Source organism: Protopterus annectens, chromosome 4.part0, assembly GCF_019279795.1.
Source record: "Protopterus annectens isolate FY-2018-M chromosome 4.part0, PAN1.0, whole genome shotgun sequence".
Taxonomy (NCBI): Eukaryota; Metazoa; Chordata; order Ceratodontiformes; family Protopteridae; genus Protopterus; species Protopterus annectens.
Window position 1 is genome coordinate 667,556,188 of NC_056733.1, and position 14,876 is coordinate 667,571,063.

Here is a 14,876-nt window from a genome sequence, read left to right on the forward strand (position 1 = left end):
CACATGATTTAATGTAAACGATCCATGATTTGGGAAGGGATTCCACAACAGCAGTAGATTTGCTGTGTCAGAAACATATGATTTAAAGTTAAAGATGCATGGTTTGGGAAGGGATTCCACAGCAGCAGTAGGTGATCTGTGTCAGAAACGTGTGATTTAAAGTTAAAGATTCATGGTGTGGGAGGAGATTCCACAGCAGCAGTAGTTGAGCTCTGTCAGAAACGTGTGATTTAAAGTTAAAGATGCGTGGTTAGGGAAGGGATTCCAGAGTAGCAGTAGATTAGCTGTGTCAGAAACACATGATTTAATGTAAACGATCCATGATTTGGGAAGGGATTCCACAACAGCAGTAGACTTGCTGTGTCAGAAACATATGATTTAAAGTTAAAGATGCATGGTTTGGGAAGGGATTCCAGAGTAGCAGTAGATTAGCTGTGTCAGAAACACATGATTTAATGTAAACGATCCATGATTTGGGAAGGGATTCCACAACAGCAGTAGATTAGCTGTGTCAGAAACATATGATTTATAGTGAAAGATGCATGGTTTGGGAAGGGATTCCACAGCAACAGTAGATTAGCTGTGTCAGAAACATATGATTTAAGGGTAAAGATGCATGGCTTGGGAAGGGACTCCACAGCAGCATTAGGTGATCTGGTTCAGAAACATATGATTTAAAGTTAAAGATACATGATTTGGGAAGGGATTTCACAGTAGCAGCAGATTTGCTGTGATAGAATCATGATTTAAATATAAAGATGCATGGTTTGGGAAGGGATTCCACAGCAGCAGCAGTAGACTAGCTGTTTCCGAAACATATGATTTCAAGTTAAAGATGCATGGTTTGGGAAGGGATTCCACAGCACTGTAGATTAGCTGTGTCAGAAAAATATGATTTAAAGTTAAAGATGCATGGTTTGGGAAGGGACTCCACAGCAGCAGTAGGTGATCTGTGTCAGAAACATATTATTTAAAGTTAAAGATGGATGGCTTGGGAAGGGATTCAACACCAGCAGTAGTTGAGCTGTGTCAGAAACATTTGATTTATAGTTAAAGATGCATGGTTTGGGAAGGGAATCCACAGAAGCAGTAGATTAGCTATGTCAGAAACATGACTTAAAGTTAAAGATGCATGGTTTGGGAAGGGATTCCATAGTAGAAGTAGATTAGCTGTGTCAGAAACATGATTTAAAGTTAAAGATGCATGGTTTAGGAAGGGAAACCACAGTAGCAGTAGATTAGTTGTATCAGAAACATATGATTTAAATTTAAAGGCGCATGGTTTGGGAAGGGATTCCACAGCAGCAGTAGATTGACTGTGTGAGAAACATATCTGGTGGACCCCGGCCATAAATAAACTTTACAACAGAAGGAGGAAACTCCTGCAAGATAGAACAAAATCCCAAAATAAGAAGGCATCTCTGATTAACATTAGTAAAAAACTGCACTCCCTCATTAAATCATCCAAGGCCAACTTCTAAAGAAAAATAGCCAATGACTCTATGGATAACCACAACGCCTTCTTTAACTATGTCAAGAGTCTATGGGCAAACTCTCAGATATGCTCCGAGCTAGTGCATAATGGCCATAAATACACTGAACCAACCAACATTGCCAACATCCTGGCTGACAAGTTCAGTGCAAACTTCACCCCCCCTTTCCACCAAAGGGGCTAGCACCCATCCCAGAAGAATGTGGCACTCTAGATATCTCAAACACACAAGTAAAGACAGCCCTTGCAAAGGCCATAAACACAGCATCAATGGGACCAGATGCTATCCCAGGTTGTGTCTTACACAAGCTTCAGAATGAACTAACGCCCCATCTCAAATCACTATTCAAACTCAGCCTCTCTACAGGCTATGTACCCAAAGAATGGTGTACAGCAACAGTCGTACCACTCCACAAAGGTGGTGCCACAACTTATCCTGGGAACTATCACCCTATAAGCTTGACTAGCTTGGTCTGCAAAGCCATGGAATGCATTATCATGGAGCTCATTAACAGGGACATTGGGAACCTCCAGACACTGGACTCCACCCAGTTCGGCTTTGTTAAAGGCAGATCTTGCCTCCTGAACTTGGTCGACTTCTTTGAAACAGTCACTAAGGCCATAGATGAAGGGAAGGTGGTCCACACAGCATATCTGGACCTCGCTAAGGTGTTCAATACCATCCCACACACAGGAATCATAGACAAACTCACCAGCTTAAATATCAACCCCCATGTCACGAGATGGGTTGGCAATTGGCTCTCAGACAGAACCCACACTGTACGAGTGGCAAGCGCCATGTCTGACTCTAAACCAGTGACAAGCGGAGTCCCACAGGGCTCAGTCCTGGGACCCCTCCTGTTCAGTATATATTTCTCTGAAGTACAGGTAAAGGCGGAGGAACTGTGGCTAACCAAGTTTGCAGATGACTGTATATTGGGTGCAGTAATTGACTCTCCAGCTGACACAGACATCCTGCAAAAGGGTCTCACAGAGGCAAACACCTGGTGTCAAAGTCACGGTCTCAAGCTAAATGCCAAAAAATGCATAGTAACCCCATTTGGGAAAAACAAAGTACCTACAAACTACCACATAGATGGGAATCCACTAAGTACAGAAAAAATAATTACGGACCTGAGTACCCAAGTAGATAGCATGCTCTCCTTTGATAACCACATAGCGAAAATGGTCAGGAAATCCTTCTATGTGGCACACCTGATCACAAAGGGTTTCTCATCCAGATCCAAGGACGTGATTGTGCCCCTTTACTCCTCACTCATTAGGCCCATAATAGAGTACAATGTCCCATTTGGGGTGTACCTCACTAGACACTTGCAACAACTAGAAAGACCACAGAAGTACCTCACTAAGAGGATTAAGGGCCTTAAACAATTACCCTATGAAGCACGACTAAAAAAGCTCCAGCTCTTCAAAGTCGCTTACCGTCTGCTCAGAGGTGACCTATCCCTGACCTATAGGGCCATGTCAAACCCTGAACTAATGGACATGCTTCACCTCAAAAAAACGAAATCCCTCAGAGCCACTCATTCTAGTGACTTGAACCTATGTACAACAATAAACAGGACATGCTGAAGGGATAGATTCCTGTCCCAGCAACTCCCCTCACTCTGGAATAGAATCCCAATCCATATTCGACAGAGGTCCTCTCTGACCCTCTTCAAGAGAAATCTTGATGAGTGGATGGGTAATCGTAAGTTCTACCCTGGGATCACTTCAGGAGCCCTGTTGACAGAGGCCCAGGTTACAAATCTAATGGGGAGGCGAAAGCCATCACTCTGTGGCTAGGCTTGTAAATGCCCATGGGCAGATAGCCTAGTACTTACCTATGAACCTATGATTTAAAGTTAAAGATGCATGGTTTGGGAAGGGAAACCACATCAGCAGTAGATAAGCTGTGTCAGATACATAAAATTTAAAGTTAAAGATGCATGGCTTTGGAAGGGATTCCAGAGTAGCAGTAGATTAGCTGTGTCAGAAGCACATGATTTAATGTAAACGATCCATGATTTGGGAAGGGATTCCACAACAGCAGTAGATTAGCTGTGTCAGAAACATATGATTTAAAGTTAAAGATGCATGGTTTGGGAAGGAATTCCACAGCAGCAGTAGTTGAGCTGTCAGAAACATAGAACTTAAAGTTAAAGATGCATGGCTTGGCAAGTGAAACCACAGCATCAGTAGATGAGCTGTGTCAGAAGCATATGATTTAAAGGTAAAGATGCATGGTTTTGGAAGGGATTCCATATTAGCAGTAGATTAGCTGTGTCAGAAACATATGATTTAAAGTTAAAGATGCATGGATTGGGAAAGGATTCCACAGCAGCAGTAGGTGAGGTCTGTCAGAAACATATGATTTAAAGGTAAAGATGCATGGTTTTGGAAGGGATTCCATATTAGCAGTAGATTAGCTGTGTCAGAAACATATGATTTAAAGTTAAAGATGCATTGTTTGGGAAGGGATTCCACAGCAGCAGTAGACTAGCTGTGTCAGAAAAAAATTATTTAAAGTTAAAGATGCCTGGCTTGGGAAGGGATTGCACAGCAGCAGTAGGTGATCTGTGTCAGAAACATTTGATTTATTGTTAAAGATGAATGGTTTGGGAAGAGATTCCACAGAAGCAGTAGATAAACTATGTCAGATACATAAGATTTAAAGTTGGGCAGCGCAGTGGTGCAGCGGTTAATGCTGTCGCCTCACAGCAAGAGGTTCTCTGGTTCGATTCTCAGCTGGGATGCCTTCTGTGTGGAGTTTGCATGTTCTCCCTGCATTTGCGTGGGTTTCCTCTGGGTACTCCGGTTTCCTCCCACATTCTAAAGACATGCTTCTGGAGCGTTTCTCCCCGGGCCTCCACTGAAAACAGGATCTGTGGAACCTAGTCGGACTTTCCCGGTCAACAAATGTTAAATAAAACAAAATAAAAAATAAAAAAAAAGTTAAAGATGCATGGTTTTGGAAGGGATTCCAGAGTAGCAGTAGATTAGCTGTGTCAGAAACACATGATTTAATATAAACGATCCATGATTTGGGAAGGGATTCCACAACAGCAGTAGATTTGCTGTGTCAGAAACATAATTTAAAGTTAAAGATGCATGGTTTGGGAAGGGATTCCACAGCAGCAGTAGATTAGCTGTGACAGAAACATATGATTTAAAGTTAAAGATGCATGGCTTCGGAAGGGATACCTCAGCAACAGTAGACTAGCTGTGTCAGAAACATATGATTTAAAGTTAAAGATGCCTGGCTTGGAAAGGGATTACACAGCAGCAGTAGATGATCTGTGTCAGAAACATATGATTTAAAGGTAAAGATGCATGGTTTGGGAAGGGATTCCACAGCAGCAGTAGATTAGCTGTGTCAGAAACATATGATTTAAAGTTAAAGATGCATGGGTTGGGAAGGGATTCCACAGCAGAAGTAGATTAGATGTGACAGAAACATATGATTTAAAGTTAAAGATGCATGGCTTTGGAAGGGATACCTCAGCAACAGTAGACTAGCGGTGTCAGAAACATATGATTTAAAGTTAAAGATGCATGGTTTGGGAAAAAATGTATTGTATTGTTCTATTAGTGGACATATACATGTTTCTTAAGTCACTAATTAGAATTATGTTTGATATACACATTTTTTATGCATATTTTTATGTTTTTATGTTGTTTTGTATTGTTAAATGTGTTAGTGAGATATATATATTTATGCTAGGGCACGTTAAGTTTTAATTAGTAATCCTGATGTTGGATTTTCATTGGTTGTTTTAAATAATTAATAGTATTTATATGGAGTTTCAGTTAATGTATACTGAAAGTCTGATGAAGCGTTTATACAAATGCGAAAGCGCTTACTTGATCTTGTGAAATAAAGCATTGTTGGTTATCTAGATATCTATTTTTTGGGCCTGCTTCGATTATTGTGGAGTACCATACATTCTTTATTCTGGATTGTCTCTGCTTTGTTTGGTGGTACCTTACCCATTTGGTGTCTCTTTTTTTGCATTTAAAGTTAAAGATGCATGGCTTAGGAATGGATTCCACAGCAGAAGTAGACTAGCTGTGTCAGAAAAAAAATGATTTAAAGTTAAAGATGCCTGGCTTGGGATGGGATTCCCCAGCAGCAGTAGATTAACTGTGTCAGAAACGTATGATTTAAAGTTAAAGATGCATGGTTTGGGAAGGGATTCCACAGCAGCAGTAGGTGATCTGTGTCAGAAACATATTATTTAAAGTTAAAGATGGATGATTTGGGAAGGGATTCCACAGCAGCAGTAGGTGATCTGTGTCAGAAACATATGATTTAAAGTTAAAGATGCATGGTTTGGGAAGGGATTCCACAGCAGCTGTAGATTAGCTGTGTCAGAAACATATGATTTAAAGTTATAGATGCATGGCTTGGGAAGGGATTCCACAGAAGCAGTGGATTTGCTGTGTCAGAAACATATGATTTTTTTTTTCAATAATAATTTTTATTGTTTTCTTATATTCCATACAAAATTAAAACAATACAGAAAATTAAGAAAAAACTACCAACTAATGTAACTAACACTAACTCCATAACATATATACAATATTTACATAAATGCTTCTAAGTAACACATTGAATTATACACAAAGAATATAAAAGTGGTTAAGATCAATTCGAGTAATGAACAGTTGCTGTTACAGAGTCTCTTAAAAGTGTAAAAATTCTTGCTAAAATCAAATATAAGATGTTACGCTAATACAATATTAAATACTTGTTCCCATATTTTTGGATTGTTAATATTTTTATTATGTTGGTTCAAAAGTAATTTGTGAGCTACTATATGCCTTATTGCTAGTACTCTAAAATTATTCCATGATGCTTTGGATGGGTCTAACCAATTAGTAGCTATGCATGGCTTCATTAATAAGAAATTATTGATTAATACAATACATTAAGATTTAGAAAGTTCTTTTGGGGGAATATGTAAAATCATGAATTCCCATGACAATGTTGTACTTTGGTAACCCATCTTCTGAAGTTGTATCTTTAGTGAGTTCCAAAGTTTGTATATGCATTTGCAACTCCAGAACATATGAAGAAGATCAACAGATTGATCCTTACAGTATGGACAAACTGGTGAATTTTTGGAATTAAATTTATGGAGGCTAAGGGGTGTATAATATGCATTATTCCATATCATCAACTGGGTATACATCAGTTTTTGAAGAGAAATAGATTTTATAGTCAAGTCGATTGCTTTTATCATATGACTGTCTTCTATCTCTGGCATTTTCTCTTTCCAATATTTTGACACAAGAACTTTATCTTGGAATTTAAACTTCTTTATTAAATTATTTGCTGCTGTTATAAATTTAATATCTTGTTGGAGAGCTTGCCACAAATTTGAGCATTTAATTATATTCTCTTCTCTGGGTTTAAATTTTTTAAAGTAACTTATAGAAAGTTCCCTAATTTGTCTTACAATAACAAGATAATTTTTAGGTAAATTTAATTATTTTCTTATCTGATTAGCCGAGAGTTTAAGAAGTGTATAAATATCTATTAAAGTTAAATTGATTATTAAGGGGAATTCTTTAAGATCAATTAATTTATTATTTAGTCTCAGGTTAGGGTTTCTATGAAAGGGTTGATAAGCCATCATATATTGAGCAAGATCTAATGATTGAAATAAGGTTTGTAGGGACGTTACATATAGTTTAATGTGATCCCTTAACCCATATAGTTTCAAAGTTTCTTTACCTAAAAAGGGTATGGCTTTAGGATTAATATTCAAATGTAAAATATATTTATAGTTCAGAACTACCCAGGTAGGAATCCATTTAGTGGTAGTTATATTATAATTAGTGATTCTTAGAAGCCTGTTTGAGTTTACTATAAAATAGTAAGTTTCAAAATTTGGTAACTCCAATCCACCTCTATGTTTTGGAGTCATTAATTTTTCATATGAAATCCTTGTTTTCTTCGGCTCCCAAATAAATTTAGCCAATTCTTTGTGAATTTTTTTAAAAAATGTTTTTGAAATTACTACCTGAGCAGATCTGAAAATATATAATAATCGTGGTAATATGTTCATTTTGATAACTGATACTTTTGATAATACTGGTAGTCGGAGATTCTTCCATCTCCCCAAATCAGATACTATTTGATCCCAAACTGTTTTAATATTGGTAACATAAAAATCCTTATCATCCGTAGCGAAGCCAATACCCAAGTATTTAATATTATCTTTACACATTATTTGTCCCACCAGAGGCAACAGTGAAAAGGGTTTGGGAGTTCTCAATGAGAAAATACTAGTTTTTTTTTATTAATTTTATAGTTGGAGACTTCTGAAAAATTCTCTATCGCTTTTAGTATCTTTTTAGTGTCTGAGACTGGAGTTGTACAATAAATATTCAGGTCGTCTGCGAACGTTGCCATTGATATTTTTGTTCCGTAAACTAGTGGGGCATTGTGGTATATATTCTGCTGAATGTATAGGAATAACGGTTCGATGTATATATTAAATAATAAAGGAGACAAAAGACAACCCTGACGTGTTCCATTTTTAATTGATATTCTTTTAGAAAAATTTCTATTTATATACAATGTGGTGTAAGGATTACTATATAGAATTTTTAATACTTCAACAAACTCATAAGATATATTAAAATATGGTAAAATTTCAAACAAAAAGTTTATATCAACCCTGTTAAAAGCTTTCTGTGCATCAACCATAAGCGCATACATGTTAAGGTTCTTCTGTTTAGCATAAGCTATTAAAATATGTAATGTAAGTGTATTATCACTAGTTTGTCTATTTGCCATAAAGCCAGCCTGTTCCCTAGACACGATATGATGCATAACTTTTTTTAATCTATTAGCTATAATAGAGGTTAAAATTTTCATATCTACTTACTAACATCCTATGTTCCTGAAATGTCAAGTTACTATTTTGTATTTTAAGAAGAGATCCTTTTGACATTTAAGTAATTCCACCTCTGTTTGAGTGCTAAAATTTTGAATCAATTCTTGATCAAATGTCTTAATTTTAGCTTCCAATTTTTGAATATCTCTATTTTGTATTTTTTTATAGTATGAAGCTTTTTGCAAAAAGATCCCTCTTATTTGTGCTTTAACTGTCACCCAATCAATGTCAGGTATACCTTGTTGTTTCTTTAATCTATCTAATAACTCTTTAAGATGACCTATAATTTCATGCAATATTTCCTCCTTATTCAACAAATTTGGGTTAAGAGACCAGTTAAAACCTCTTTGCCGCTGGGCCTCCATTGGATCTTTAGCAAAACTTAATGAAATTTTTGAATGATCTGACAAGTAACATGCATGTGTAACAACTAAGGGTCCCAGGTTAACCATTATTCTTGAAATCAAAAAGAAATCTATTCTGGACCACATTTTATGACACGTGGAATAAAAGGTATAATTATTTATACTATTACCAGTACTTAAATACTGAGTAGGATCATATAGTTGAAAGTCTTCCTTAACATCACTTAATACTGATACCACTTGTTCATTAAATGCTCTTTGTGGACAAGATTTATCTAACTTCGGATTCTGATAAGAATTCCAGTCTCCTCCAATAATTGTATAATATTTATCATATTGCGTCAAAATTGGATATAACGATGTTATGAATAGATGCTGGTCATTACAGGGTGCATAAACATTTAACAATAAAATAGGTTTATCAAACTGGGTAACTAAGAGAACAACATAACACAATCTTCCATCTTTATCTGCCTTAGAGTCTAAAATCTTTCCCTTATATTTATTTTTAATAATTATAGCTACCCCAGCACTGTTAATTTTACCTTCTGAGGCTATTACTTCTCTAATCCATTTTCTTTTTTGGATATCAACCCATTGATCATTAGTTAAATGCATTTCTCGAAGTAATATAAACATCACCTTAGCCTGCAACAATAAGTGTAAAATTAACTTCCTCTTCTTTAAGCTCTGGAGTCCTTTAACGTTCCATGAGTCTACTTCCCACATTCAAATAGTTGTTACAAAGTAAAAGTTTAAAAGGGAAAACAAAAAGGAAAGGTAAAATAGCTTGAAAAACATAAATAATTTGGAAGCATTCTTGACATCCCGTCCTATGCCAGTGCCTATCCACTCTAACCCCGGACCAGGACATACACAGGTCTTGCATAACATAGAAGACTGAAAGGGTCAAAGAAACACAGAAACAAAAAAATCTTAGATTATAAAATCTTAAACACATCCTATAGTAAAGACCTATATTAACTAACCTAACTATTACAAAGTCTATTCTAAACATTCCCAAACAAACACTACTGTTATCTACATCTTGGATTAGTTGTTATTGAAAAAAGAAATCATATTAAAGATATAAATTACTATAACAAAGCTTTAGTAATTATGATTAGCACACTATATATACATACTAAATCTCACCTACATACACATAAAATAACATTTGAAAAAATACAAGTTTAACAAATGGACAAGTTTTCCTTCTATTATAGAAAAAAGCTAAGTTATAACCCTGTATAAAAACACACATACCTTTAAATAAACATTTTACTTATTTATACATTATAAACTATTGCTATTTTCTACTCATATAAACTAATGTGTAAATAATGTAATATATAGCTATCACCCCTGAGTAAAAGTATAAGGGTTAAATTATATATTATAAAGTTGCAAAATGTACTAAAATCTCTATATTTAACAGTACTGCATACAGCCTTTTAATGTACCATATATGACAGGGTTTATATTAGTAACTAACTAACCAGTGTTTAAAAATGTTCCTATGTGCTTAAATTATCAAAACAGTACATTACTTCATGTTAAAATGTCCTTACAAGGTTAAAAACCAGTCCTGTCGGGTTTCTAAGCCTAGAAACCATGCAGAATACTCGTGATGGGGGACCGCTATTACAGACGGACTTCTGTAAGCACCACATCGAAATCTGCACCCTCGACAGTCCTAAAGACATTTCCTGTCTTCTCGTCAATGCAGACAGCTCGTGGAAGCCATAAAACTTCAGAAAACAATTGCAGGTAGCCGAAAATAGCAAAAAACAGCAATCCTATTAATCCAGAAGAGGTCTAAAGCATTTCAAAAGAAGACAAAGGATTACCCAGACCTCAGAACACAGTAATCAGCAAATCTAACCTCAGGCAGCCTGATAGTCCCAATGGAAATACAGTTCAATTCTCAGAAGCAGGTACACTTTTAAAAACCTTCAGAAAAGTAATTTTTGCTTCATTTTTCGCAGAAACAGAATATTTAATCCCATCTACTGTGAATGTTAATGAATTAGGATATTTAATTTGAAATTTAACCTGTTTATCAATGAGAAATCTGCAGTAAGGAGATAAGGACTGTCTTGCTTGTCTGATTTGCAAAGGTAAATCTTGAGCCAGAGAGATTTTGTTGTTTTTCCACATGATACTTCAACCACTTTTTTTAACAGTTACAAGTATTCTGCTAACATCCTGATAATTGAGTATTTTAACATATACAGGTCTTCGAGTATTAAAAGCTTGTTATTCTCTCAAAGCTATGTGTGCCCTTTGAATAATGATTTGCTTTACCATGTCAGAGTCATTTAAGAGCACTGTAAATATTTGTGTTATAGATGGGATTAAGTCATTATATTGCACCGATTCTGGAATTCCTCTAATAATGATGTTATTTCTCCTGGATCTTGCTTCTAAGTCAGTGATTTTGCTTTGAATAGCCTGAATATCCGAATCATGTATATTTGTTTTTTTTTTGCTAGTAGATTTAGTTTGTCTTCATTTTCAGAAATCCGAGCTTCAGATTTTTCCATTCTTTCAAGTAGTTGGTTGCAAGAGTTTCTGAACGTTTGTATTTGGCTAGTTAATTCTTTCAGAGCCTCTTGAATGGGTAATAAGGCAGTTTTGATGTTTTCCATATTTAGTGCTTGATCTAATTTAGTTTTAGTCTCTGGCTTTTGTTGTTCTTGTAGTTTAGTAACTTTTTGCCTTTTAGAGATCACATCTTTTTCCGGTGACCGAAGTAATGAAAGTTTTGCTTTGGTAGTGGTTGTGTCCTTATTTTTTTCCTCTTTTGACATCTTTGTCCAGTACAGAAGAATAAAGTGTATAGAGCACATGGTGCCTTTGTTTGATTTCCTTGTCAGAGCCTGCTAATCTATTATAATCCTGTTGAATAATGTATTATTTTTTGGATTTTCTTCTTCCTACAAGCTAGTTAGATGAAGTTGTAGTTGTTTTATCGAAGATTTAGTGTTAAAAAGTTCCTAGTATCAATTTAAAGTTTAGATTTCCTCAGGGTATGTACAGAGATGTAGTTCAGCAGTGTTCACAGAATGGCAGCCATCTTTGAATCTCAGAAACATATGATTTAAAGGTAAAGATGCATGGTTTGGGAAGGGATTCCTCAGAAGCAGTAGATTAGCTGTGTCAGAAATTTATGACTTAAAGTTAAAGATGCATGGTTTGGGAAGGGATTCCACAGTAGTAGCAGATTAGCTGTGACAGAAACATGATTTAAAGTTAAAGATGCATGGTTTGGGAAGGGATTCCACAGCAGTAGTGGATTAGGTGTGTCAGAAACACATGATTTAATGTAACTGATCCATGATTTGGGAAGGGCTTCAACAACAGCAGTAGATTTGCTGTGTCAGAAACATATGATTTAAAGTGAAAGATGCATGGTTTGGGAAGGGATTCCACAGCAGCAGTAGGTAATCTGTGTCAGAAACATATGATTTAAATTTAAAGATGCATGATTTGGGAAGGGATTCCACAGCAGCAGTAGGTGATCTGTGTCAGAAGCATATGATTTAAAGGTAAAGATGCATGGTTTAGGAAGGGATTCCTCAGCAGCAGTAGCTAAGCTCTGTCAGAAACATATGATTTAAAGGTAAAGATGCATTGTTTGGGAAGGGATTCCACCTCAGCAGTAGATTAGCTGTGTCAGAAACATATGATTTAAAAGTTAAAGATGCATTGTTTGGGAAGGGATTCCACCTCAGCAGTAGATTAGCTGCGTCAGAAACATATGATTTAAAATTAAAGATGCATGGTTTGGGAAGGGATTCCAGAGTAGCAGTGGATTAGCTGTGTCAGAAACACATGATTGAATGTAAACGATCCATGATCCAGTAGATTAGCTGTGTCAGAAACATATGATTTCAATTTGAAGATGCATTGTTTGGGAATGGATTCCACCTCAGCAGTAGATTTGCTGTGTCAGAAACATATGATTTAAAGTTAAAGATGCATGGTTTGGGAAGGGATTACCCAGTAGCAGTCATTTTTCCTTATTTATTAACGACCTCCATATGAGCATACCTCAAGCCACCTGCATTCAATATGCAGATGACTCAACCTTAATCTGTACTGCTAATAACATAGCCTCCCTCCAGTCCCTCACCCAAACTGTTTTCCAAAATGTTGAAAACTGGTTTATCCAACATTGCCTCCTGCTTAATCCCAAAAAAAAACAAAACTACTGCTTTTTACTCCAACTCATAAATCACTCACTCCATTCTTCTCTATAACCTCTAATAATGCTACAAACATAACCCCAGATACTACCACCCACCTGCTTGGTATTACAATTGATAACCGTCTTAGCTATGATGACCATATTGACTCCACCATAAAGACTGTTAACAAAAAACTTGGAACTCTATATAGAATTAAACCCTTCCTTACCCCCTCTGCCAGGAAAACTATTGCCCAGACCCACGTCATTTCTACCCTTTTCTATGCCTCTGCTATATATACAAACCTATCTAAAAACAACATCTCCAAACTTTCTACCTGTTATAATAGCATAGCTAGATTTATCACAAGCTCTCCATTTCAAACTCACCATTGCCTTAACCTCAAACAATTAGGATGGCTTGAATTGCAGAACCATATACTCTGTCAACAGTTACTTATCACTCAAAAGATCCTATACCACCCCAATAACACCCCTATCCTCACTAATCTGATTTCACCATATAAAAACCTAGCTACACTACGTTCTGCAAATAAACTCCTGGTCTCCATGATTAAATCTAACAACAAAGCTGGTGACTCACTTTTCTCAAACACTACAGGTAAAAACTGGAATCAGCTCCCTCCTGAACTTTCTACCCTAGCTTCTACTTCTCTATTCAAAAAACATATTAAAGAACATCTTAAAACTCAGTGGTATTGTCCTTGTGCTAACCCAGACTGAAACTTTTTTCCCCTCCTGCTCATACCCCTGCCCCTCTCCCCTAATCTACACCTCCTAATCTACTTACTTCTCTTTTTTTTCTCTCATAGTAATAAGATAAATACAAGGACTTGACTCTGTTGCTCATACCTAACTTGTGTTTTAGTGTACTTGTTTTATTTTTTATTATTTAGTTTAACTTTTAGCATAATGTATTTAGTCAATATTTTTAATACTATATTTTTCTTTAACCAATACTACCTCTGTACTATTATTATACATGTGTTTGTTATATATTGTTAACTTTGTTATTGTTTATACTTGAAGCTTTTCTCCCCGGGCCTCTACTGAAAATGGACATATATCCAGTTGGACTAGCCCGGTCAAGAAATGTAAAATAAAAAATAAATAAATAAAAGATTAGCTGTGTCAGAAACGTATGATTTAAAGTTAAAGGTGCATGGTTTGGGAATGGAAACCACAGCAGCAGTAGGTGAGCTGTATTAAAGATGGATGGTTTTGGAAGGGTTAACACAGCAGCAGTAGATTAGATTTGTCAAAAACATTTGATTTATAATTAAAGATGAATGGTTTGGGAAGAGATTCCACAGAAGCAGTAGATAAACTGTGTCAGAAACATATGATTTAAAGTTAAAGATGTATGGTTTGGGAAGAGATTCCACAGTAGCAGTAGATTAGCTGTGACAGAAACATATGATTTAAAGTTAAAGATGCATGGTTTGGGAAGGGACTCCACAGCAGTAGTAGGTGATCTGTGTCAGAAACATATGATTTAAAGTTAAAGATGTATGGTTTGGGAAGGGAAACCACAGCAGCAGTAGGTGAGCTATATAAGGCGTGCATGACTTGATGCAAAGCTAAAGAAATGTAGAATATAGAAAGTAAATGAGCTGTATGGTGCCAAAAGTCAAGTGGTAAATTTTGAGAAGCAAAGAGACAACAAAAGTTCAATGGAGAACCCTGTGTCAAAGTACAAAATGTTAAAAAATACTATAGCACAAAATAAAAGCAAGGAGCTGTTAATGCAAATGAAAGGCGATCAAGACTATTCAAAACATGATTTTTTTTCAAAGTACAAGTCTGTTAAAACTGAACTGTGAAGTTCATCTATTATAAATCCTGTATAAGGGTTGGTTCGGCTAATACAATAGGAAACAAAATAAACCGAGATAAAG